Source organism: Diceros bicornis, unplaced genomic scaffold, assembly GCF_020826845.1.
Source record: "Diceros bicornis minor isolate mBicDic1 unplaced genomic scaffold, mDicBic1.mat.cur scaffold_61_ctg1, whole genome shotgun sequence".
In the NCBI taxonomy this organism is placed as follows: Eukaryota; Metazoa; Chordata; class Mammalia; order Perissodactyla; family Rhinocerotidae; genus Diceros; species Diceros bicornis.
The window spans coordinates 2,773,716-2,796,064 of record NW_026691491.1 but is presented as its reverse complement, the minus strand read 5'-3'; the positions used below and the strand labels follow the sequence as shown (position 1 = coordinate 2,796,064).

The 22,349-nt window shown below is 40.6% G+C and overlaps 1 long non-coding RNA gene across 1 annotated transcript; it reads left to right on the top strand.

Moving 5' to 3' along the window:
- The first annotated feature begins 11,824 nt into the window (after positions 1-11,824).
- LOC131403270 (uncharacterized) lies at positions 11,825-16,213 on the top strand. The gene is made up of 3 exons (XR_009219355.1): positions 11,825-12,169; positions 14,065-14,242; positions 16,101-16,213. It is a non-coding gene; the product is annotated as an uncharacterized LOC131403270 (long non-coding RNA).
- The last annotated feature ends 6,136 nt before the right edge of the window (positions 16,214-22,349 follow it).

Sequence of the window (22,349 nt, the reverse complement as noted above, 5' to 3'; positions counted from 1 at the left end):
GCTCCTGGAAAACTGAGTCAAATTGGAATCAAATTGGAGAGTGATATCAGCATCATGGTGGAATAAGACACCTCCTGTTTTTCTGCTCCTGCACTAACAATGCTTTGGCATCCATCCATAGACAAAAGTGCCTTTGTGGGAGAAGTGGGATCCAGCACCATATGCCAAGGGACCCAGAGGGAGTCTCACCCAGCCATGCAGCTGGTAATAGGCAGACAGACCTCGGTCCCAGCTCTGGACCCTGCAGTGGCCCGTGAACCAGCTCAAGCTCCTTTCAGCTGCTGCATGGAAACCCCTGAAAACACTGTCTTAGATCATGACACACAGAGGAGAGGGCCTTTGTGGAAGTCCAGGTTTCAAGAAGAGAAGTTCCAGCCCTCTGTTGGAGCACAAAAATATGAGTGTGGATGGGTTGAAGAGTTTGGGGGCATTGGCAGCTAGGTACTCTTAAAGGGCTTTAAAGGATGTGGATCCTGTAACTGCACTGAGCACTCCATCAAGACGTCTCCCATGACTTGTGGGGTATGCCTCACCCATGGATCTCCCCAGCTGGCCCTTAGGCACCCCCAGTGCTCTGCGTGCCTCACATACACACGCCTCCACCCTAGGGCTTCTTCCCTGTGTATGCTCCCAACAGTGGTGGTTAGAGTGAATTTTGGAGGACAGCTAGTGAGCACGTGCAGAAACTTGGTCCAAATCCGCAGGCCAGAGAGAGACCACAAACTTGAGGTTTCACACAACCTCTGGAATACAAAAGGGAAGCTGCCAGCGCCCAACCTATTACATCACAGCATCAAGAGAATGCATACAAGCTGGAGAATTCTGCCATTAATGAACAAATTAAAAATGCTGGGATTATACTGGTATAACACATTAAAATACAAATGTATTATTGAAACTATATTAAGTTTAAAAAAATGACATTTCAAATGTTGGAAAAATTAAGTTTGAGAAACCTTGTAGGTGGTCAGTAAACATCTGTCCCTCCCTCCCTCTCCAGAGCAGCCGTATGTATATGTATAGATACACACACACACACATATATATATACCCCCATAAGTTCTATATATAGAGAGAAGCATATGTGCGTGTGTGTCCACAAACACTCATACATATATATAATGCATGTACCTATGTATATCACATACATGTATGTATACATGATAGAATACTCACATGCACATGTGTATATCTCTACAATTTCACCTTCAATAAGGTAAATTTCCGGTTTGTATCGACTCTAAATAATTCTGCATTTTAACTTGTTAGTTCTGTTTCGGTTTTTTTTCCCCAAACTTTCTGGTTAGTCCTCTGGGCACTTCTCAATTGGATAACTGTTGTGTTTTTCATTCGTTGTTGTGCTTTCATTTTCTCTTTTTAGTAAACATATTTGTTGAAATATGACATACAATCCGAATAGAGCACAAACCCAAGTGTAAAGATTGATAAGTTATCAAAAAGTGTACACATGTGTTAACACCACCCAGGCCAACAAACAGAACATGACCAGTTCTGTTTATAGTAGATTATACATGATATATATAATAGATAATAACCGCAGTTACCCAGATTATGATTTCTCCTTTTTCAGGAAGTAGCACACTGAATGGCAATGCTTAAAGCAAATTTGGTCATGATGTGGCCTGCTTCAAATATATAGCTGGATTTGGAAGGTTAATTTTTTTTAGGAATACATGAGTTTAGTTCCAGAAAAAAAGAGGCTTGTAAATTTCCTTTCCTGTAATGACCTTGTAAGATTTTTGTAGCAAAGTTAAGCTATTCTCATAAAATAAATCAAAAAGTTTTTCCCATTTTTCCTGTTCTGTGGAAGAGCTAGAGTCAATGTGCATTATTTCTCTCCTGAATGTTTGGTGGAATTTGCCAGCAGCGGTGTTGGCCACGATGAAATGTGGGAATGTTTTAAACTATGGATTCAGTTTCTTCTTTAGATATGGGACTATTCAGATTTCTCATGTCTTCTTGGAGACAGTTTTGGTAACTTTCATTTTCCTGGCAATTTGTGAATTTAATCTAAATGTTCAAATGTATTGACATGTTATTTATAATGACAGGTGTGTTGTCAGGGAAGGTCTGGGGTGAGTCTCCTGGGGGCAGAAGTCAAGCTCAACTCATGTATCCCCGCAGCTTTAGGCACCTGGATGCTGGAGGGAGAGCTTGTTCCACATTGCAGGACGAGAGGCTGAATGCTTTTCTTTTCGCCCTCTGCTCTCCATTAACACCAGCTCAGGAGACCTTGTTCCTGGCCAAGTTGGCGTGCAGGCAACGACCCATGTAAATTCTTCCAGGCCTGGTGGATATTTGGAATTTTTTTCTCAAATGTTCTCTTGAAACCACATGGCCACATTTGTACAATATTCTCTCTTTATTTTCTATTTGAGTCAGTTTTGGTAATCACATTTTCAATTTTTAAACTGTACAAGGCTGTGTCTCTCAGACTCCTAAGTGTTTTCAGTTTTAACTCCTTCAAACTTCTCCCAGATGTTCCTGCCTTACGGTGATTCCTTCTTCATGGGAGCTCTGAAGCTCTTCCTAGCTCCCTGGTTGTTGACAGTGGCAGATACACGAGTTTCATGGGGCAGAAGTTTAGGCAGTTTGATTGCCAGCCTTCTGTTGTACCATTCTCAACCCACAGACACCCTGCTTCTCTGCTTGTCCCAGAGCCTTCAGTTGTAATTACTCTTCCTCCCCAGGGCTATCTCCAATCTCATGTTGATATTATTGCTGTTCTCTGAAGCATTTGATGATGTGTTCAAATGAACAAGCATTTTGGATCCTGAACCAAAGAACCATTTACAAAACGCACTCTGAATGTGATCTGCTTTTCCATTCATTAAACTTTTCTCATAAACTTAATCACTTTTCTCCATGTGTGTGGAATTCAATAAGGATGTTCCAGAGCCCAGGTGATGTTACTTGTTTTAGCTATAAATTCTAAGGCTTCAGGAGAGCTGTTGCCACAGATGGAATGAGTTGGCTTGGCATTCTTCCTTAATTAAGTGATTACATTGGATTTGAAGATGATTGTGGTTTGAGTCTTTTCCCTAAGGAGCCCCATCTGTCTCAGCAGGTTTCAGTACAAGAACTATAAGTATGTTGTGGCCTTGGTTTTTGCCATTGAGGAAATCAACAGAAACCACCATTTTTTACCCAACATATCTTTGGGAGTTGATCTCTATAATGTCCTGCACTATGAACAGAGGACACTGGAGAGTTCACTCACTTGGCTCTCAGGGCTGGGCAACGACATCCCAAATTACACCTGTAGGAGAGAGAGCAAGTCTCTAGCAGCCCTTACTGGAACAACATGTGCAATTTCTTCCCAGATTGGAACACTGCAGGAACTGTACAAATTTCCACAGGTAAGGCTGTGTGGGATGGGGAGACATGAAACCATGTCTACTTTGATGCCATTCTCAGGTGCCTGAAAAGGAAGAAAGGAGGAGACTGTGTTTATGCATCTCTCACAGGATGTAATCTCCAAGGACGAGTGTATAGAGTCTTAGTGAGGTATGCACATTTCCTTTATTTGGTATCCCTAAACTCTATGATTTCATCCATGTCCATTGATAACAAGGTTCCAGGGACCATCTGCTCTTGGCTAGATTGGGTCCCAAGCCTGAGTCAACAAGCCATTTGCATGAACAACCTCTGCAGTGATGCAAATGAACTGCATCAGAGGAGGCAAAGTCAGATGTAAGGTGAAGGTGACAGACAGGGCCCATGCCACTCAGGGCTCAGACAAGAACAATCCAGCATCAATGCCTCCAAAGTGCAAGATAGGGAGGGACAGACTCACACACCCAGGGCCCAGGGCAGCCACAGAACATTCTGTGTGTGACCCATGCATGGCTGCACACCAATCATGAGTGCAGAAACACCACAAACCCATGAGTCCCTGCCTGGGGAATCAATAGTCATGCTGAATTTATAAGATTCCAAATCAGTAACTCAAGATCAATGCAGAAATCAAGTTGCATTTTGATTTTCTAAAAATTGACCTCCTTTCCTTTTCCTCAGTTCTTTTAACCATGTTTATTCCGGGATCAATATGTTGTGATGATCCACTTCTGCACCCTCAACATTGGTTTCCTCCATTATTAATGCTGTTGTGAGAAATTCCTCCCTTTCCTCACCCTAAAGCAGAGGATACTAGCTGGAAGGAGCCCCTGTATTCCCCATCACCCCAAACATATGACTAAGACAAAGGTCACACTTACACACCTCTATGGCCCTGGAGCAAAGGGGATTTTAGGGCAGTGAAACCATAGTTCTATATGATTCTGTAATGGCAGATACATATTACTATGCATTTGTCAAAACCTGTAGAATGTGCAACACAAAGAGTGACCCTAATTCCAACTATGGACTTTCATTAATTATAGTGTATCTGGACTGGTTCAGGAATTATAACAAATGTACCACACTAAAGTTAATAATTTTTAGTTAATAATGTTACAGTAATAATGTTATATAAGTTATATAGATTACTAATGAGATGTTAATAATAGGGAAACTATGTTGGGGGGGATTAGGGTATATATAGGAACTCTCTAGAATTTCCACTTAATTTTTCTGTAAACCTAAAACGATAAACCTATAACTGTAAAACGTTATAAGAAATAAAATCTATTTTTTTAAACCATATTTTCCTATCTGGTAGACTCTAGCTGCATGTCACCATTGAGCATTTAAAATGGGGCTAGTCCAAATTGAGATGTGCTGTAAGTGTAAAATACACAATGGGTTTCAAACCTTTTATATAAAAATATGAATGTATAATACCTCAATGATAATTATATATTAACTACATGTTGAGATGATAATTCTTTGGAGATGTTGGGTTAAATAAAATATATTAAGATAAAAAAATGAAAGGCTTACATGGCTACTGACTTGGGAATTGCAAGATGCACAACTACACACACACACGAGACTCTGGCTGAGGCAGAGTCTTCTAGGTTTTGCAACCGCCTCATAAACTTATGGTCTCCCACACTCAAACCCACCTCTCCTGACTTGGAGCAAGGCTATTGCTATGGGTTGAATTGTGTCTCCCAAAAGATATGTTGATGTTCTAATCCCTGGAAGCTATGAATGTGACCTTATTTGGAAAGAGGGTCTTTGCAGATGTGATCAAGTTAAGATGAGGTCATTAGTGTGGACTCTAATCCAATATGACTGGTTGGAGAGGAAACAGCATTTGATGACAGAGGCAGAGATTGGACTGATTCAGCTGCAGCCAATGAACACCAATGATTAGCGGCCACCACCGCAAGCTGGGGGAGTCAAGGAAGGGCCTGCTGCTACTTTGATATCAGATTTCTAGGCCTCAGAACTGGGAGAGATTGAATTTCTTTTGTTTTAAGTCACCCACTTTGTGCTATTTTGTTACAGCAGCCCTGGAAAGTCATACAAGTATAAATGGCAGAGCTCATGTCACACAGGAAACATAAAACAGAGGCAGAAAAAGGGGGATTTATTCTCTTCCTTCCAGGTTGGAGTGGTTTCCAGAAAAACTGGTTGCTGTAGCAGAGGTCCCTGGTGTCACTGTGGTTTTTCTGGGGCCACAGGAGCTGGTGAAGCTGTTTGGCTGTTTGAGGAGACAGAGATAGTGGTATGCGGAGCTCTAACTATTATGCTGGAAATTTTGGAGATATGTGTGATTCAAGAGTCCTTAACTGGGGAAAAGGTCGTCACAAGGTTATTGGAATCAGGTCCGACTTGCCCTTCCCCACTGTTGTCTGAGAAAAATGGGACCTTGTCCGATTCATGATGAACCAAAGAAGAACTTCCATGTAAGCTGATTTATAATATTGAAAATTTTCCAAACTCTTAAGTGTCTGTTGATAGGATGCTGGTTAAAGCTATTATAATAAATTCAAATTAAGTACTCTAGACATTAAAAATCAAATCAGAGTCTATTTTTTGAGCAAAAACTAAGTTTAGCTATTATAGGATACCAACGTTGTGAAATGAAATTTTTATGTTTATCTACATAAGAGGAAAATTGGCTGGAAGACAAAGCACCAAAATATTAATAGGGAATATCTTTGAAAGATGAACTTACAGTTGACTCAGTTTTCATTTTTGTCTCTCTTTGCTTACCTGATTTTCTGCTAAAATGATCATGCAATTTTGGTAATAAGGAAAATTGTGTATTGTTTTACATGACTAGACCATCATCGCTGAAGATTCTATGAAACAGGTGGGAGAAATAAGGGATCAGGTGTGTCTCTGACTTTTGTCAGGAAACAGCGCTCAAATCTCTGGCTACAAGAGGAGTGCTGCTTTTCTGGGGTAAGGGCTTAAACAGCTTATTCCCTCTCCAAGGAGAAAATGATCTAACGTGCAGTTCAAGCCTGCAGATAAACTGCTGAACCTAAAAGACAGTTGTCTTCAGATCACTGTTATCATCTCATCTTCTTTTAGTCTGCTAAGCTGCAGCATCGCCTTATCCATCCCGTGTCATCCATGCGCCCCTGTTGTTGATGGTGGTGGTGGTTGTGTGTGTGTGTATGTGTTTGTGTCGAGGTAAAGGTGAGGGGAGGGAAAAGGTCAAGGAAATAATAATGGCAAAGATGGCATCATACAATTGAGACTTCACAAGTACTAGCCACCAGACTTAATCTTACATGCACCTTAAAATCCTGTGTCATTAAAATGTGACATTGGTGACAATCCCAAATAAATAAGAATACACCTCTAATTGTTGACTCTGTTTCACTCTTGAGTTTCTGTCCAACTTTCGTGTTTTGCTTTTTTTTTTGGCAATACTTTATTTTCTAAAGAATGAAACTCCTAGGAAACAGTCCCTTAATAAACATCGAATCTGATTCCCAAGGGCCAATTATCCACTCTTATAATGGTCTCTCCACGATCAAAAATGTGAAAGGCCGTTGGCTAGAGTGGAAATCTTGGAGTTATGCCAGTGGCACACTGTATTTCCCTAACTGAACTTCTGCACCTGGTATGGCGGAAACTAAGAGACAGTACTGAACTCTGCAATGTGCAGGATGGCAAAAAAGGTCAGCCCCAGGCCGACTCCAAGACCCAGAAGGCATTTGTGGATGCCAGCTATTAACCTAAATTATCTTTGTTCTCTCTCAGGACTCTACTGCTTTCTTGCTTTCATTGAGATTCAAAAGTGTTCAACCCAATGTTTGTTGCTGGTGAAGGAAGTGGTTAGTACCTCTTGCAGTTCTACAGCACTGGGTTTTCAACACAGTCCCTGTGTGTGATTTTATATTATCCTACAACCATTTGGAGGTAAGAAAGACAAACGTTGTCCTCAACCTGTTTCCGATGGAGAAAGTGTGGCATAGAGATGGTGAGTGAGCTTCTTAAGTAATGAAGAGAATATCATACAAAGAATGGAGGCCAATGCTATTTGATCTACAGGTAGACAATGGTGAGTTTGAACCTCTGCTCCCATAGATACCAACAGATGACCTTGGGAGAATATAGAACCTCTCTAGGTTGCTTCTTCCTCAACTTGAAATGGGAATGATAATATTTACATGATATGGCTATTTTGAGAAAATGCAATAAAATAAATAGAACATCTGAATGACATTTTGTGGGATGCCTTATGTGTGATAAATGCTTAGTAGTGATAGGCATTATTCTAATCAAATCTTCATTTAACTAGATTCTTAATGGCAAAATGAGATAAGGCAGATTGCTTCACTCCTTTATTAATAAATAACTTTATTACAAAATAATGCAAAATGGCATTTTGTCCATTGTTTCCATTATGTAAAAATCATGACCCTTCAAGTGCTTCTGATACTCACTCTTTATAACCAGAAGAGAGGAATCTCACTGTTTCCTCACTTCCTGCGGCCACAGAGGGGCAGCTACAATAGGTAACATTTTTGCAATATTTTGCAGAATATATATGGCTCTTTTGTCTACTTGAATATACTTCTTTTTTTCCCTAAAAATAACACCTTAATCAAATGAGCATGTATAGGTTTTCATTGGAAAGTAAATCTACGATACTTGCATTTGAGTATTCCATTACTCGCTAAAATGGAAGCTGATTTAGATTCAGAAAGGATATGGATTTATAGCTGTTAAGGAAGATAAGAGGGTGCAAAATATTTGTACATAATTTGAAAATTACATGGAATCTAAAGACCAGAATTATCCATCAGTAGTTTCTCCTGGGAAAACCTAAAATGAGACCCCATTACAACTGCTGTTGTGTGTCCACAATGATGCGCGTGCACATTGAAACATGGTGCTGTAATAGCCTCCATGAAGGTTTTTCCCTAGTATGCCAGACTCTATCCGTCCTGCAATCTACCAGCTGGGAGACCAGGGGCAAGCCTTCTTTGGACCTCATTTTCCTGGTCACTAAAATGGCTTTAAGAGTTACTGTATGAAGAGGCCTGCTTCAATGATTAAGTAAGATAACTCCAGTAAACTGCCTATTTCAGTACTCGCCAGAATAAGTGCACAATAAGTGTTGTTTCTATTTCCTCCGACTCAAACACTGATCATAATGTTGGAAATAAGATGACTTCTCTATTGCACACCAGCAATGAAGAACACTTCTTCAGAGGCCTGCAGAAGCAATGCATTAGTGAGTTCAGGACTCAGGGCTTACATAGGGGCTCAATGGATTCAGATCATTTCATCCTTTCCCCAGGTGGTTGGTCAAAGTGAAATGTCAGAAATCATACAAAATGGTATTCAAAGTGGTGTTTCTTCTTCAGTTTAAGATGGTATGTCTTTTATTTCTTTTCAAAAATACTATTTGGAAGAAAAAGTGAAAATGAGGTGAATTTTCTTGTCTTTCTCAGTAATAAAGTCCAAGGACAAAATGTATAGGTGTGAAGAGGGAGGAAAAAAGGAAGAAGACCAGAAAAATAAAAAGGAAAATAAAAGGAAGAGAAAAGAATTAAAAGATATTATATGGAGTGATTTTATTCAAATGAGTACATAATCTCCCAGGTGAACAATTTAGATGCATGTTTTGGCACACATTTTTAAAAATTTTTATTTACTTTATCATATGTTAGAGGATGAATCTCTTTCTTTATAATTTTATCTCATTTGGATTAAATACAAAAGTTTCAATATCACAACTAATGAAATTAAAAGTAATTTAAAAATTAAATCTTATACAAATAAATCTGCCCCCTGAATCATAGCCATCTGCTTCCAGAGATGATGGAGAAAGGGTGTGAGATAGGACAATGGATAAGAAGATATGAAAGGGACTTGGATCTTGGGAAAAGGAGAGGAGATGGAGGGGATTAGAGAGAAAGCTTCATGAGGAGAGAGAAAATGAGTCATAGGTTTCGTGAGGTGATAAAGAAGGAAGAACTAGAAATAGAACTGGTGTTGAAAACAATCTGAGGTGTAAGAAGTCCAATATGAACCTGGGAATTTTGGCTGATGGAAAACCATGGCTTTAAATAGTGACAGGGTGACTCATGACACCTCACTGAGTTGATGTAAAAGAATGAAATAAAGGTCAAGAAATTCTAAATCAAGTCTTCTTAAAAATTCTTAGGGTTTTCATCAGAGAACTCTTTTATTCTAGAAGCAGCTGAGATGCAGAGGTTCTCAAGCCTGAGCATCATCGTCATCCCCTGGGGAGCTTGTTCAAACAGATTCCTAGCCCAGGACCCAGACTTAGATTCAGTAGGGCTGAGGTGGAGCCAGGAAATTTGCATTTTTAACAAGCTCCCGGGTGATGCTGTTGCTGCTGGTCCAGAGACCACACCTTGAGTAGGACAGTTCAAGAGGATTGCTCCCATGTTTTCCAAAAGAATTTGAGTCCCTGCTGAAAGAAAAAATTTTTTTTCTAATAACATAAGCTAGCAACACCAATCATGTTCATTGATCATCCATTGAACAAATGTTTACAAAGTGAGTACCACTTGCCGAGTGTCACACTCAGCACATAAAAGGATTCAAGTAACCAAGACTCAAGTTGACTTGAGGCAGCCCAGGGTCTAAACAGAGTTCCTATCCTCTCCTCCACTCTAACGGTTGTTGTGACTGTGAAAATGTCTCCACTACTTGTCCCCCAAATGCAACGTGCAATAACATCACAAAGGGTTATGAATCTACCACTGACACAGGATTTATATCATGTCCTGGAAGGGAGAATTTTACAAACGGCACAGAAGATTGCAACGGTAAGTCCAAATAGAGTAACAGCCTTCAAAAATCAGAACAGAGTTAGTTGCGGCAAAATTGAACCAGTTCCTTAGAACATGACGTGAAATTCTAGAGAAAACCTACCGAAGTGAGCAAAGATGCCAGGAAGAAAACAGGTCATAGAACCGAAATGTGACACCAGGCCTACAATTGATTTTTCTCTTTTATTGGTTGCTTTAAAAAAATAACAGTGAATGTTGAAAGTAGTCCACACCTTAGAGTCTTAACTCATTCTGCAATAACAGCCTAATAGACCAGGGTTTTCAATCAAAGCCCAAGGCCATCCATAGTTGGAAACGTTACTAAGCAGATAGAGAAGCCTGTGCACATTATCAAATTAAAACCCAGGAAACAAATGGGAATCGTAACAGCATAAGAGTTGACTTTTCCCATTTATCCAGTCCCTGTCCTAGATGTGGACATTGTATGAACAGGTTAGTCTTCTATTCCCATTTTGATTCTCTCTATGATACTGGAGAATTATTGCCTCTGTGAACAGCAGGCTGTTACTGCTAAGAATTCTCCCAAAGAACATACACTCAGATAATTTTTAAGCTCTTAATATCTTAGGAAAATCTCTTATCTCTTCAGTCCAGCTGTCCTTATCAGTGGCTCCCAAACCTGTATGCTGAGTGAAATCACCCAGCGTTTTTCTGATAACATCAGATACTGAGTTCCAACTTCTCTGAAATTTGTTTTACTGGGTCTGAGATTTACTTTGGGATTTATATTTTCAACAATTATCTCTAAATATTTCTGATGCTGTCAGTCCACAGAAACGTCTTGGGCAGCACTGCCAATGGATAGGTGGAGCGTATACATTCAGCTGGTTTGATTATGAACTCTTTGCTCCATTCCACAGATGAGGATGAATGCCACTGACTGACCACCCCAAAATTATTGGACCTATCCAATTGGAAGCTACCTTCGTACCCCTCAACCTGGTTTGGCTCCAAGTAAGGGAAAGTCAAACTTCACACGTGAAGAGGAAGAATGCACGGGTAAGTATTGATAAAGCCCAGTGCCTGCGGACCACCAGGAATGCATATGACGTCCACAGTGTTAGGTTTATTAATGTGCTGCAGCAAAGTGCACCTCCCATTGGGAAGCTTCGATGTCTCAGTAAGAAGATGCTAGAAGGGGCTTATTGAAGGGTCTGGCCTCATGCCACGTGGCTTTGAGGAAAGCTAAGGAAGCAAGGGTATCTTCTGTAAATGGTCCTGTCAGGAAATGAGTGCAAGTTGATAACTGGATATTTTCACTTTCAGGTAGGAGAAGAGACTAATGAAGTTGGGTAAGAGTTGTCTTTGCTTCAGAAGCAGAAGCATCCGTGTCAGCCAGGAGAGTGGAATGTTTGGGAATTTGTCAGGAATGCAAATTTTCAGGCCCTAGCCCAGACCTACTGAATTGAAATCTGTGGGGATGGGACCCAGCAGCGTGTTTGAACAAGCCCTCCAGGCAGTGCTGATGCACACCAGAGTTTGAGAACCACTGCCTTAGCCCAACCTACAACAGTAGTCAAAAAAGGTGGCAGGGGACACGCCATAAAAATCATGTCAAGAATTCTTGTCCACCAATGCTGGTGATAGGTTACACTGTTTTATATAATAAAACAGGGACCGTGGCTAGTATAGGGAATAGTCTATAGAGATGGTATAAGGAGTTTGAGAGAAATATTCAGGAACATTTGAAGGTAAACATTCTTCATTAATGCTACTCTGTTTCCCTGGGTCTCCAAAACATTTTTTTTTTTTTTTAGAAAACTTGATCCTGTCTCACGTTTAGATACTTGATGCTACAGGAATGTGAGAAGAAAAATGGGGAGACGTTTTTTCATCTTGTAAGGTCAAATAGTTCCTGACCTTGAGGAAGTAACTCTCTCCAGCTTCTCTTCTATTTTTCATTCTTAGAAATCAACCCTAATTCTTCTCAACTTGGCAAAAATAAATTTTCCAGAGACTGTGAAGTCCAGGTGAGTTTCATACCGTCATCATCTTGTGAACTGGGCATGAGAAGGGGCAGACATAGAATATGCTTAAGACTCTCGCAACATTTTTCAATATGTTGTGTGGTAGATATTTTTCCAAATACGAACCTAAATGTACCAGCTCTATTTATTCATTAGATACCCGCTAATTTAAAATGCTACTTTTCAAAATGCAATGTGATAACTAAAACATGGTGAGGTGTGTATAGAAATTCTGTGTACTATTTTGCAATTTTTTTGTGAATTGGGTGGGGAAGTGACCATTAGCCCTATTGCAGCTCCGGAGCTGGGCATCCCACACACATGAATTTAGTTCTTATACTCTCTGCTCTGTTCGTTTCACCTATTTTCTTATTTCCCTAACAGGAACAACATTTTTAATTAATGCAGCTTTATCTCTTTTAATAACTCATGGGTCATGGCATTAAAAATTTTCCTTTTTTTCTGAATCTCTGTTGAGCATGCCTTTCTTTAATACTAAGTGTGTTGAATGCCAGAAAATATCCCTCAAGTGGTCAATTCAGATACTAAATCTCTTATAACTGATTTTGATTTTTACATATTGACTTGTTCTGAGAAAACTACTGGCAAATTGTACTCACCATCTATAAATGCATAATTAGCTTTAAGTCAACATCATGGTCACATGAACTATCAGCCACTCAAAGTCTTGTCTGCCCAAGTTAGATACACATATTTCTATGAAGCCCAGATCTCTGTGGTATAAAGAAAATGCCCAAATTGCCATTCCAGTGTGTGCTTTACTAGCTGAATTTCACAAATTATCAGAATAACAATAAATGGATTTGCTCTGACTTAGTGAGGCTCTCAAATAGGCGTGGAAATGGGAATGCAACACTCTCTTTAAAGGTTTGAAATCCTTTCTAATATTTTAATATCTTTTCATGCTTGGTGATTCTCAAACTTGACCATACATTAGAAACACTTGGAAGGCTGTACAAAATGTACTTATACCTGGGTCTCTGATGAATCAGAATCTCTGAGGTTAGAGCCCTATTGTCTATATAGTTTAACTTGTCAAATGATTCTAATATACAAGGGTGGTTGAGAACCATCACAAATGGCTCCCAGGGTTTCGTCTCAATCATCTGGCTGGCAGGCCAGATCACTGGAATCCTAGTTCATTTTCGAAGGAAAAGGGAGCACATACAGAATAAGTATCGAAATCACTAGGAGAACGGGAGGTTCGGAGAGATTTTAATAGTTAAAACTATTTCCAAAAGAGGGCCTGTGAGTCTGCACTGAGGATACTATGCTTCTCTCTCCTTCCACCCACCTCCTAAAAGTTCCTCAGTCTAGAAGCCCACAGACGTATATGTATTTGGCTTAATTCAGTAGGTAAACAGGTGAAAACAGATGTTCTTTTCTGGCCCAATACATGAAGTCTCTGATATTTCACCAGATTCTTTTACCATATTGATTAACTCCATTCATTTTACTATTTTTTAATATAGTTGTTGTTTTACTCAATTGGTTAACAATGAATATTTACGGTAAGAGAATAGCAGACAGCAGAAGAGGGAGAACGTGAACAAGAAAAGCAACACATACATGAAAAATAATGACAGAAAGGACAGAATGTGGGACAGGAAGGCAGAGCTGTATTCATCCATAGTTTTTCGAGAAGCGACCCGATAACAGGAGAACAGTTACTTCCTACTAGGTTTGAACAATTGCGTTGATTTCCCAAGCATTCTGTTGCAATGCACCTATCATCTCGATATGTAGGAAGACAAACATCCCCAAGGAAGGTGTTTCTTTAGTTCCAAATCTCTAGAGAAAGGTCTTGGGCACAGAATATTCAGTTTCAGGCATCTCTTTCCATTTTCCTTAGTGACATTTTCTATATTTTATGGCAGGGGATAGCTAATTCTTTTGATCTCCTCGCAAACGTTACTGCCTATGGAACTGCCGGAAACAAAGAAGAAACGGCTGTGGTGCTAACTCTGCGTCTTCAGGGTGTTCAATCAGCAGCATACGGTGCAGCTCAGAAACAAAGCACAGAGCGGAAACGGAGGGTAGAGACACAGTTTATGGGTAAGCCCACACCAGTCACTCTTCCTCACAAGGCATCTGCTTGGATGAATGTGTTTCAAAATGGGTTGTCTCTGCAAAAAAAATTCATGGACCACAATGAAAATAAGACCCTTTCAGAACCTACACAGGCCAGGAGTCATGAAGTTTCCACAGAGTGTTATTGAATAAAGTAACTTGTGTCCTAGAATAATGCAATCATGGGTGGAAAGAGTGCGACTGGTCACTCTCAGTCTAACCACATATCTGACATTCTTTTTGGGTATTTTCCAGGTTTGTATTTCAATGGGCACCCTCAGCTGCTAAGCTGGAGGACTTATAACTTATCTAGTGCATGGTTTCTTGACTTTGGCAATATTGGTATTTGGGGCTGGTTCATTCATTGTTGTGGGGACTGCCTTGTCTATTATAAAATGATTAGCAGCAAACCTGGTATCCAGATGCCAGAACCTCACCCTGACATCATGACAAACTAAAATATCACCAGATATTACCAAATGTCCCCTGGCGGGTACAAATCACCCCTGGTTCAGAAACACTGATGTGGAGAAATAAGATGTAAGTACATGAAATAGTAACCATACATGGCAGACATAATCAGTGTAAAATGACTATATTTCCCAGAGATTGGAAATCTTACTTTCAGGCAGGTTTGCCAAAGAAACGCTTTAAAGAGGTAAGAATCAAGGATGTGGTCAAGAAGGGAGAAGAGAAGGAAATACCATAAAAAATAAACTGACCCATCATGCAGTGATTGATGGAAGGATATCTGCATAAATAAGTGATGAAAGCAATATAGCAAAATGTTAGCAATTGTAGAATGTGGGTGGTGGGTATTTGGGTGTTTAGTGTGCAATCTGCTTGACCATTTGTGATAAATTGTTGGGAAGATATTTTTTTAAATAAGGCAAAATACCAGTGAAAGAAAGCCAATTGTAAACGTTACTGCCCTCAAGGCATGATGACATGTGACTGTAAGATAAGTGCACAAATAACAACTCCTTGACTGCAAGTCTAAAGCATTCTAGAACTAGGACTATACCACTGTACCATATTTCCAAGGTCAAGCACATAGTTCAAGAGCTTTCACCAACTTTAACCAATTTGGTCCTCATGACAGTCCTGTAGAGTGAGCAAGGAAGGTGCCGCATTTTATGGATGAGGGAATGAATTCAAAGAGGTTGAGATTTAATCACTATGTGATATATGAATAAAAAGGCAAATTATGATTATTAATAATTCAATCCATTTTATTGCAAAGTAGTTTTCTGTTATATGACCATACCACAGTTTATCTCTTCTATTGATGGACTCCTGAGCTGTTTTCAATTTTGGCACTATTGTGAATGAAACTCCTACAAGCATTCTTGTACAAGGCTTTTTGTGGACCTAAATTTTTGTTGCTCTTGGATGTATACCTAGGAGTGGAATTGCTGGGTTTCAGTTAAGAAACTGCCTAACAGTTTTTCAAAGTGATTGTACCATTTTACACACCAAAATATGAGAGTTCCAGTTGTTTCTCATCTTCACCAACACTTGGTGTTGTCGGTCTTTTTCATTTTAACCATCCTACTGGGTGTGTGGAAGTATCTCATGGGGTTAATTTGCATTTTACTGATGACTTATGATGTTGAGAACTTTTTCATGTGTTCACTGGCCATTTCTTCTTTGTTCACTGTCTACTCAAGTTTTTTGTCCTTTTAAAAAAGTTGGATTGTCTGTTTATTATTGAGTTGTAGAAGTTCTTTATATATTCTTGACACAAGTCTTTTGTCAGATACATGTGTTGAGAATATTTTCCCCAATCTGTAGCTTGCCTATTCATTTTCTTGATGAGTAAGTGTTGAATCCTGGATCCTAGGAAAGAGCTTGCAAATGGATCAACTCTCCCTTATTCAACTTATGTTCCAGTCCTCTTGATCAAGCACCCTAGACTCCAGTCTCACACACGCTCTCCTGACTTATGCTGGTCCATGCTGGGTAGGTTTTGTAGCTCCCTGGGGCATAGTCCCTTTGCTCCCTTGTCAGCCTCAATGTGTCAGCAGCTGGGTTATGTTGTGACTTACTCCTAATTTTGAGATTAAATCACAGTTGTAGGGATTAAAGTCCTGGTGGCCAGGAAGGGCAGATCCTGAATATCCACACCCCACTGAGATGGAGGTGGGTGGGTGAACATTGTCTTGTGGGGAAGCAGCCTCTGCATCATCTCCAAGCAAGTGGGAGACAGGAGGTTAGTGCATAATGGAAAGGAGTGGGCTACCTTTGGAGGCTCAGAGGGTTCAGGGGAATCTGGGGATTCAGGATCTTCAGGGACATCAATCTAGATAACTCCATCCATCTTTTTCCCAACCGGGCCCTGACCTTGGTACAGCAGACCTACCTTTGTTGGGAATTTATCCCTCTTTGGAGTTTGGCTGTTCTGACCATTGAGTCTTGGGCCTGGTCCCCAGTTTCTCTGCCTTCCCACAGAGGAGATGAGAGCCTGTTTGTATACTGCCAAGGTGGCTATGGTGGTTTTAAGATATGTCCACAAATTCTTTGATATTCTTCCCTTCGAAAGGTGGAGCCTAATTCCCCTCTCCTTGAGTGTGGGCAAAACTTGACTACTCACTCCTAACAAATAGAAGAAAGTGCAAGTGATGTTGTACATTTCAGAAACTGGGTCAGAAAAGGCACTGAGGTGTCTTCCTTGCTCTCTCTTGGATTTCTTGCTCAGGAGGAAGTCAGATGACATGTCATGAGGAAACTCAGGCAACAGATGGAGAAATCCTTGAGGTGAAGAACCGAGGCCTCATGCCAACAGCCACATGAGTGATTTTAGAAGCAGATCCTTCAGCCTCAATCAAGTCTTCAGATGACTGTAGCCTCAGCTGATATCTTTTATTGTTGTTGTTGTGTGTGTTGATTGTGGAGTGTTGGTTAGAAGTAAGCTTGTTTTACTAATAGAGGCAATTCTCACTTTAAAGAACATTTTTTTGATGCACAGATAAAAGGAGGGCATGTTGGGAGAATAAAAAAATAGTAGATTAAATATAGACTTTGAAATACTGGACACCAGAGATGTTCTAGAATGATAAACTCAAAGATGATGGTACATTGTACAATAAAACAGGGGCCAGCAAACCATGGCCTTTGGGTTGACAACCTGTTTTTTTTAAAATAAACTCCAGATGTTACAATGTTATTACGGTGGTAGAGTTTTTATTTTATAACTTTTTTGAGATATATGTCACATACCATACGATTCACCCACTTAAAGTACACAGTGCAGTAGTTTTTAGTATATTTACAGTTTTATAACCATCACTACAGTCTAATTTTAGAACATTTTCAACACCGCAAAATGAAACCCCGAGCACATTAGCATCTCTCCCCATTCCTGCTCCATCACTTGACCCAGCCCCAAGCAACCACTGTTCCGTCTCTAAGGATTTACTATTCTAGACCTCTGCTCATTGAGTTCTGCAGATCTTCCAAGTGTTGACACATTTCATTATACGAAAACAAAACAAAACAAAACACCATACAGTGCTTAACACTACCCCCGACCTATCAGAAAAGTCTTACATAGTGGAAAGCTGTCAAGCTCTTTGTATCAAGTGTAAGTTTTCCATAATTTTGGCTGAGAGCTTGAATTTTGTCATTGTCAACAAATACTGTCAGTTGTTTTCCTTGAAGTGATAGGCTCTTGGAGGTAATTTTTGAGAAAATGTGTGCCAAATACCCAAAACTGAATAACCTCAGTTTGTCAGTCGTTCTTTTAAGTAAAAATGACGTTCTATCAAGAGTGGCTAGGTCAGCTCAGATTGTCACACAAGTGCTTCTCCTCAAGACAGCCATTGTCCTTCAGTGCGTAACAGAAGTGCTTCCCGCCTACTTCCCATTTCATCACATACTACGTATTATATCAAAATATTAAAAAGAGGTATATTCAAGGTCAAGATTTAATAAAGTTAATAACATACGGGCCGGCCCTGTAGCATAGCGGTTAAGTGCGCGTGCTCCGCTGCTGGCGGCCCGGGTTCAGATCCCGGGCGCGCACTGAGGCACCGCTTCTCCGGCCATGCTGAGGCCGGGTCCCACATACAGCAACTAGAAGGATGTGCAACTATGACATACAACTATCTACTGGGGCATTGGGGGAAAAATAAATAAAATTTTTAAAAAAATAATATTACTGCTCCATCAAGAACGTTGCTTAGGGGCCGGCCCCGGGCGCAAGCGGTTAAGTGAGCGCGCTCCGCTGCGGCGGCCCGGGGTTCGCCAGTTTGGATCCTGGCACACACCGACGCACTGCTTGTCGAGCCATGCTGTGGCAGCATCCCATATAAAGTAGAGGAAGATAGACATGGATGTTAGCCCGGGGCTGATCTTCCTCACAACAAAAAAGGAATGTTCTTTAGTAAAACTGGCTTTTTTTTTTTTTTTCCAGCGTGAGGTCATGCCTGTGAAGACTACGATGACTCTAATATAGTTTGGTGCAACCACCTTGATTTGTGCTGAGGCGTCATCTCTCTTCAGTCATATCTGCTCCCCTCCACCTGGGGGCAGATGACCTCTGTCCCAGCTTCCAGTGGGACAGATAAGTTTTGCCTGTTTCTGAACTTCATATAAATGGAATCATAGAGCATATACTTTTTCGTGCCCGGCTTCTTTCACACAACATTATGTTTGTGAGATTCATACGTGTGTATGGCTACGGTTTGTTCTCATTGCTATTTGTATTTTCCTTGTAGAAATATCTGTCCCTTCTGTTGTAGATAGATATTTGGGTTATGCTCCTGTTTTTGTTTTTGACTCGTGTGAGTAGTGCTGCTCTGAGTACTGTACCTGTCTTTGATGAACATATGTGCATGTTTCTCTTGGTATTTACCTAGGAGTAGAATTGCTAGGTTGTCAAGTATGTGTATTTCAGCTTAGCAACTGCTGCTGGTTGGTTTTCTATGATGTTATGTTTTTGAAATCATGAAATTAGATTGGACAAACAACTGTGATTTATATATAACAAAATAAAAGATGGGAAAATGTGTACTAGATTGGAGAGGCAGTTTGGGGCCACACTCTTCGGAGCCTGAATGCCATGTGAAGGCAGAGTGGGCCGGGTGGTACAGTGAAGATGGGGCTAGGTTGAATCCAATCCTTACATTCTGTGTTACCTTGGCCAAATTACTTAACCTTCTTCAACATTAGTTTCCTCCTCAGTAAAACGGGGATAGTACCCACCTAAAAGTGTTGTTTAGAAGATGAAATAAATAATGTATGAAAACTGCTTAGAAGAGGGCTTGGTACTTAAGACATCCCCCAAAGTATTAGTTTCTTTCCTCCCAAAGGATTTTATTTGGAAATATTAGGAGATATTGATAATATTTGAGCAGGAAGATACATCATTAACTGTTCTATCCTTTAAAGTGTTTAATAAACTAAAGGTAAGTCTGAGACTGAAGTGTTGGAGTTGCAATCCCCTAGTTTTCTGCTGGCGGGTATATTTTATGCCTGGCACAGAATGGGAGTGAGTGCATTTTGAGCTTCATTCTCAAGATATTGTTCTACGGAATGCACAGACCTGCCCATAGATCTACAGGGTTTTGAAGAGTAGAAATAACTTATTGTCATCACATAGCAAAAGCATTTTGGCGTTCTTCTTTCTGTAGCATCTGCCCCAGAGGATGAAGACCTAAAAGGTAAAGAGGAGAGACCAAGATGCAAATAATCGGTCTTTGTCTCAGCTGTAAAGAGGTGACCATTGCTGTCACAGCCAAAGAAAGGCAAGGCCAAAGGAGCTGAAGTCCCAAAGTCTTAGGACCTAATAGCATGAGCAGTGACGTCAGATATAAGGAGAAGGTAAGGAACAGCATCAGATGAACCTGACTGGAACAAAGGGAGGTGGCCTGGAGATGCTGGTGTTTTGTCTGGATGTAAGGGAGGAGGGAGCAGAGTGGAGGGCACCTCCTGCTTTCCCAGTGGACACAGGCTGAGTAAAGACTTGTCTTCTTCAGTCTCATCATAAATGTGTCAGCCTGTGATTTAGTTATCTGTGGTCTCTTCCAATTAAACAAGATATGTGCAGCCATGACCATCCTGGAGATGCTCATCCAGAAACTGTTGTTGGAGGATAACTGTTCACAAAGCTTATGTAAAAAAAAATGAGAGCTCCCTATAGGGAGGCTGAGGGGATTAGTGACAGCTTCCTCTCATCCTTCAGTCTCACACCATGCCAGAATAATCTTCCTAAAGTACCACATTGATCATGGGAAGCCCTACATCGAATGCTTAAGTGGCTCTCATTGCCTATAAAATCAGTCAGACTTCTCACCCTGGCATTCGTGGTCCTCGCTGAGCTGACTTCATTCTCTTGTGAGCCTTCTTTCTGATGACTCAGTAAACCATACTTTCTTCTTTAGCAAAACTAGTTTACTTGAGCTTTTCTGACTTTTTAATTCTTTGTGCTTTTATAAATCCTCCTCATTCTTCAGGGGCCAATTCAAATTTATTTTCTGTCTTCCCTGAAGTTTTTTCTTTCCAGTCCAGCTTCCAGTATTTTCCTTCCTGTGAATTTCTGTAGCAAATAATTTGTTCATATTTAATTTGGCAACTAATCTTGTGCCATCTTGTGATGATATTTTATGGTGGACTGTTGTTTACACCTTTTTCTCTTTGCTTACATTTTCATTGTTTTATTTTTTTCTCCAACCAATTCATGAGCTCCTTAAGCCAGAGTCCCTGTTATCAAGTTACTTTTTAAAAGAATGAGGTTACTTTTTATGTCTCACTATATCAAGCTAATGATTTACAAGTAATAGGCCCTTAATGAGAGTTTCTGTGTGTGTGTGTGTGATTATATGTGTCTTTTGACAGTAAAAATGAAGATAAATAAAACTATATGCCAGAAAACATCAAGGATATCTTACAAAACCAAAGATTTTCATAAGAAAAACAGAACTGAATTTTCCTGGAGCCAGACATGATGAGATGTTGCACAGAACTGAGGATGCCACGTCTACTGTGCAGAGACTGGATTGTTGGAGGCAAGTGTGGAAGCAGAGAGATGAGTGAAGAGGCTGTTTCACTCATCCAGGGGAGAGAGAATTGTAGCATATGCCACTGTGTTAGCAGCGGAACTGCAGAGAAGTTGATAGACTTGATGTGTAATTTTTGACAATACAAGTGATAGAACTTGTTGATAGATTAAATGTTTGGGGAGAGGTAAAATCAAGGAGATGAGAGAAAAATCAGGGATGACTTTTGGAGGTGGTCAACGTTGTAGAAAGAAAAGTAGGAAAGTGTCGGGTCATGAAAGTTGAATATAGCCAGGAAATCAGCTAAGATGAAGAGAAGAGCATCTATTGGATTTAGCAACGTGGAGCCCAGTGGCGATCTTAGCAGAAGATTTTGGGTGTGTTGTAGGAACAGAATTCACATCACTGTGTGTTGAATAGTGAATGAAGACTGGGAGGGGAAGAAGTGTAGACATGGTGATGAGAGTCTTTGGAGAAGCTTGTCAGTGAAGGAGAGCAGAGAGAGAGCCATCACTGAAGGAAGCCAGAAGGTCAAGGAAGCAGGAGATAAGACAGGCTTACTAAGCAAGTCGGTATTCTGTGTCAAGGACCCCTTGTGGGCAGTGTCAGCAGAAACATGTGGACTGATGATGAGTAACGATGGTTTCTCCACCTTTGTCCTCCATGCAGATACATACCATGGCTCCACAGAAGCCCCCAGTTGAGGACACGGTCCCAGGGCCAGGGTGGACTCAGCCTCTGAATTGAAGGAGATTATTTCTGACACCTAGAGAATGGGGGATCCTAATAGACTTTAAGGTCCCAAAGGAAAAAGGCAATGGCATGGTTTGCCACCTGAGCGTGTGCACTGAAATTTGAAACCATTACACTTCTGTGGTGTTCCCAGTGGTATTCTTCTGTTATTTCTGCTGCCTGGACTCCTCCCCAACTTACATCGCCCCATCTCCACTTTCTGTCATTCAAGAGTCAGCTCAGTGGCCCCAACTTCTGGGGTGAGAGTACCCCTCCATGCTCCGATGGCACCTGGGTGCCCACTTCCATCTGACTTACTGTGTTGGGTTGGGATGGCACCCACCTGTCTCCCGGTGTGCATT